The sequence below is a fragment of the Coffea arabica genome, chromosome 2c, assembly GCF_036785885.1.
Source record: "Coffea arabica cultivar ET-39 chromosome 2c, Coffea Arabica ET-39 HiFi, whole genome shotgun sequence".
Taxonomy (NCBI): domain Eukaryota; kingdom Viridiplantae; phylum Streptophyta; class Magnoliopsida; order Gentianales; family Rubiaceae; genus Coffea; species Coffea arabica.
In genome coordinates, this window is record NC_092312.1 from 39,810,534 (window position 1) to 39,816,154 (window position 5,621).

At 35.5% G+C, this 5,621-nt stretch overlaps 1 long non-coding RNA gene across 1 annotated transcript; it reads right to left on the bottom strand.

Annotated features, from left to right (window-relative positions):
* Positions 1–750: 750 nt before the first annotated feature.
* LOC140035941 (uncharacterized) lies at positions 751–4,728 on the bottom strand. The gene is made up of 3 exons (XR_011839835.1): positions 4,525–4,728; positions 2,269–2,349; positions 751–866 (listed from the first exon to the last, which is right to left on the bottom strand). It is a non-coding gene; the product is annotated as an uncharacterized lncRNA (long non-coding RNA).
* Between the last annotated feature and the right edge of the window lie 893 nt (positions 4,729–5,621).

Below are 5,621 nucleotides of genomic sequence, written 5' to 3' on the forward strand. Positions count from 1 at the left end.
TTGAGGCAAAAATGGAGCTTTCATATTCATTTGATGCATTTCATGCATTTAAAGTGTTTCATGTTAGAGTTATATTAATGCATGATCATGTAGTTTCAAGCGTATTTGGTTTAGAAAGACGCATTTTCAATGTTAAAATTGAATTTTATTTAATGAACATGTAACTAGTTGGAAATCGAGTGAAATGCAGAAATTTGGCCATGAGAATAGGAGGAAAAACTACAGAAAATGCATCAATAATCTTGCCAAATTCTCTGCAGTAAATCCAACCAATAATCCAGTCAAATTCTTGCTGGATTAACAGGGGAGCAAAATTTCTTTGTCCGCTGAAATCCGGCCAAAATTCGACCGAAAACTAGTTAGATTCTGGAAATGTTTTGGGTCTTAAGAAGAACCCATTCACTGGTTATTCGTTTCTTCCTCCTTTTCTTCTTTACCTTAACACACACTCACACCAAAAACCTCTTCTTTCAATTGGGGCAGAATTGGAGTGCATTTCTATCATTATTCCCATCTCTAATCATCACTCAACAAGTTTGAAGTAACATATCTTCACTAAACTTTGTCTTTTGATTATTTGTGACGCCCCCACTTCTCCCTAAGGTGAACCAAAGGGTATTTTTGGAACGCTTGCCCAACTCTCACCAGGACTCAATACAATCCACAATTCAAGACTAGGAATACTTCAAATAACTTCAATACATAACTAAAGTACTCCAAAATCTTTCACACTTGCAATTATATAGTTTTCAAGTTTAAATACAACCCAACGGAAAAGGGTACAATAGCCATCCGTTATAATATAATTTAAAGTTTTCAAAAGAAAATAATCTAGTACTACTCACGAGCACCCTTGGTCTCGAACCCTATAAAAGAAAATCACAACGTGGAATGAGCTACACAGCCCAGTGATGTTCCAAGACACTCTAACAGTTCAAATGAATCAAGTAAGTTGGGCATATCATATGCATGGTTCAAAGTTACACAATGACATGTTATCATGAGGTGATAATCATTGTACGGTAATTTGAGACATTTATCATGGTATGAGACATTTATCATGAGACAGTTATCATTGTTCAAGACATTGGCATGTATAGTTCACGAGTGATTGGAGCTTATTACAGGTGCGAGTAATTAAGCATGTTACAGGTATGGGGCATTAACATGAAACAGGTATCATGATATGAGTACATTGGACAGGTAACAGGTATGGAGCATATCACAAGCATAGTTCAGGATTTCATGTTGGCATTTTAGCGTGAAACAATTATCATGATACAAGGTAAACATATACTGTAGGATACGGTGTTCCAGTGGAACTCTGTCGGTCATCTGCACCTTATGATTTCCGGATCCCCTCGGTTTGACTGGCCATCACCTTATCCCTCCAGTGGTAATACTCGAGTATACCAAAACGGTGGCCCAGGGTTCCAACCTACCCGACCGAGCCCAGTCTTGGCTCGAGTAGGTCAGTAACCAAGGGCAGGGCCCAAGTTCAGCTTAGAACTTACAACATGCACAGGTAACCAAGTAATTCGACAAAAGGTGAAATTCATCATTTGAGTAGGTCGAGTGAGGTAAAGTACACACTCGCCTAACAATGATGGACAGTTTCACATAACATGTGATTCATGATAATCAAGTAATCAAGTGGATACTTAGCACATAAGCACGTAAGCAATACAAGTTGATTTCATGGGAGCATGTAATTCACGGATATCAAATAGTCATGTAGATTGGAAATCATGTAAGCAAATAGTCAGGTAATCAGGCAGTCATGTGGGTTGGTAAACGGTTCATGGTTGACAGTTAACGGTTGAGTAGTGACGGTTAATTGACAGGCATTTGTCATATTAATAGGCCATCATTGGCCGTTATCCCATTTTTACCATGTGAGAGTCGAGGAGATTCACTCAAACAACGTATGCAACCTTAGCATACCAAGTCATGTTATTCGATCATTTCCAAGCATGATTTATTCATCTCAAAAGAGAACGAGTACGATAAAGTACACACTCGACTCCATTTTTCAAAACCGAGTAGGCTAAGTAAGCAATCTAGCAAGTTAAGCATGTATCGAGTTCATATGGTCATTTATATGGTTAATCATTTAACCAATTCATGTAGATATACAATGCAAGTATACATTCCTTAAATAGGCATGAGTATGGTAAATACTCAACACATAGCACTTAACATTTAATAATCATGAAATAAGCATGTCCTAGACTTATTCAATTACGTATTCCTATATGGAACACTCACCTAGTCAAAATAAGCGAGTAGTTCTCAAACAAGCGTTTTAGGTGTCCGCTCCGAGTTCCTCTTGGAGATTCCCTCGAGTGCCTGAGCAAACAATAATCAAGTACCACTCAATATCATTATGAATCTCTAATTATCGAGGAAGATTGTACGCTAGTGCAATCTAAGAAAATCTTATGAAAATGAACCTCAATTACTCGTAAATCGAGATTTAAGTGGAGTTTCTTAAAGTACATGAGCAATCGAGTTTTCATTTTGGAAATCAAGTATAAAATGTTCAAGTAATATCGAAGGAATAAAGAGTATTTGAAAACTCCCTTCCCTTGGAATTCGGAAAATTTTTAGGTTTGATATGATACTTTGAAAAATCGTATCTCACATTCTACATGTCAAAAATTGGAAAGCTCGGTACCATTAGAAACCTCTTTGAAAGTACTAAAAGTTCTTAGAAGACACTTTTCCATGAATGTAAGTGAAAGGCACTCAAATTTTGGCTCAAAGTTGGTAACTTGAATTACCAAGACAGATTTAAGTTGGTTTTTGGCCAACTTTGGAAATTCGGCAAAATTCACTTGTTTTGAACTAACCTTTGAAATTTGTAAATCAATTAGTGTTGTAATCCAAGAGTATAACAAAATAAGTGGAAAGAGAAACGGAGTTTCGAGCAACAAGATATAGTAGCTCCAAGTTGCTGAAAAAGTTAAGACTGTTGGGTTATTTTCCAGGTTTGAAGACTAGATTCGAAGTATCATTTGGTCATTGAGTTGGCATTAGAAATACATCAAACTTGGTACACTAAATCTTCCATGTGTGAACAACATTTCTACCAAGTTTCATACAAAAACTCTCACGGTAAGGCAGTCATTAAAACAACCAAAGTTTATGAAGAGTTTCAAGGCTAAACTACCTTCTCACTTTTCTTTTGTTTACAAACTTTTTGTACCATGAAATCAGTTCCAAATCTCTTCATTATTGAAACCAAGAGTTCATAAACATCCACTGAGCAATTTAAAGACCATTGACATCTAAATTTCTGAAATAAAACTCTCCAAATCAGATTTGACCATTTGGCTAAGAGAAAACGAAAAATTTTCCAGATTCGATGAGCGAATCTTGTGACATCATTTGCATATCAAAATGGTCTTAGAATATTACCAAATTTCATACAATTAAACCTCCATATGAGGATTACTCTTCTATCAAATTTCATTTGAAAATTCATACAGGAAGGTAGTTAACTAAACCATCAAAGTTCAAGAAATTTCCCCAAGGTAAAACTGTCTTCTAGCTCCTCTTTCCTTTTTAAACATTTTGTCCAAAGTAACCAACCCAAATCTGGTTTATTTGTGAAACAAAGTCCAAGGAACATTTAATATAAAGTTTGGTAGATGTTGGACATCAAAGTTTCCAAAACAACAAGTCCCAAATCAAGCTAGGCTATTTAACTAGCTTGATGGAGGATTTTTATTCTCTGCATCAGTTTCGAAATATGGCAACAACTCACTCAATTCAACTTAGAATTGAGCATGGTTGGTGGCGTTGGAAAAAAAATTCATAAAGATGAATTTTATCAGAAGAAACCATTTTCAAATTCTATCCACAAACAGCTCGTTTTTGAGCATCAAGATACAAGTCCTGTCCTGTCTCCTGGAGAGAAACGAAATAGGATAGTGATTTTCAATTGAATGGTGTGGCTCACTCAAGTGGAACCAGAATGTGCATTTGGTACCAATGGAAAGATGGGAATGTCTAGTTTCCAATGCCACAAACGGCACTTGATTTCGACATCGGAGCAAAGCGTTATGGCCAATACAAAATGACTGCCTGGGCAATACGGGATTCATTTTCCAGTTTTGCTAACTTTGGAAATCAACTCATTTGACCAACCAAATCATATTATTTTTCAATGAAATTTTATACACCATCTATACAACATAAAAACATCATATACAAGCCATTAAACCCTCAAAATTCTGCAGAAAAGGGTACGATCAAAGCAGGGGCAAAATCGGAACTTTTTACTTCATGCACCCCTTGAAGTTTCTACTAGGTATACACCATTAATCTACCATTTTGAGTACTAAACCAACATTAAATCCATCATCAAGCATGAGATCAGTCCCCAAGACAAAGGTGGGAGTTCATAGAGCCCACCCATTTCATTTTACACCAAATTAAAGCTACCCATGAGAATTCAAGAGCTCATGAGTATAATCTAACTTTCATAAATCAAGAATTAAGAGGTTGATCGTTCATTACCTCTCTTGATGACTAAATCAGAATTTTTGGTCACTTTGAAGCTCAAGAAAACCGTGGAAATGAAGCCCCTTTTCTAGCTTAAGATGATCACCAAGTGATTAGCTAGGTGTGGTTCAATTTTGGTGGAGTTTGGTGGTGTTTTGTTGAAGAAATGAAGATGGAATTTGAAGAGCTTTGAGTTGTTTCTTTTGTTTCCTTGGCCGGCTGTTCTTGGAGCAGAAAAGAAGGAGTTGCACGGCACTTTAGATGATGAATGAAGGGTTTTGATCTAGTGTGATGCACCCATGAGAAGCTTAAGAATGTGTGGCCCAAAATGCTCCAAAAGTCAACTCTCCTGCGTTTTGTGCTCGATTTTTCTTGCGTTTGTTTCACTAGTGCACTAAACCTCTAATGCACTTATATTCATATAAATATTATTCACTCTTAATTGTCCCAAATAAGGGTCTAAAGTTCCTAAATTTAAATCGCGCGTGTGAAAACGCGTATCTCCAATTTAAGCGCGATAACGCGAAACTTCCGAGAAATTCTTATAACAACAATACTAATAACTATCACTTGAGTATTTAAAAATTAAAATACCTAATTTAGGTCCATTACACAAATCTCCAATATTCCAAACTTATTGTATTCTCAGTCGGTCAAGATTTCCAAAGACGTGTTCACTATTTTCACTAAACGAGCTTCCGGAAATTAATTTTTGAAACAAATCACTTTAAAAATATAATGAAACTATATTTCCATGTAATTAGGTCTCAAGAGCTTAGAAAATAATATTTGGAGTAAAAGGCCAAATAAATAATTAAATAAGTTAGAAATAGGAGATTAAATAAGTAAATTTTTGCGAGTCCTCACATTATTGCCATTTGTGAATATTTCCTATGTTTTAGGCAATTTTGAACTTCTTGTCTTTTTGAAGTTTGGTGATTGTTTTTATTACACTTGTTTATGCTGTTGAAGACTATTGATGATGAATAAATCATGAGTTGTGAATATTTAGTAAAGATTGGTGAATTTTAGCTAATTTGATGCTTATTTTGGCTTGGTAAAAAAGTTGCATATTAAATGGCTAATGTAACATTTTAATTAGCTTTGTAGGA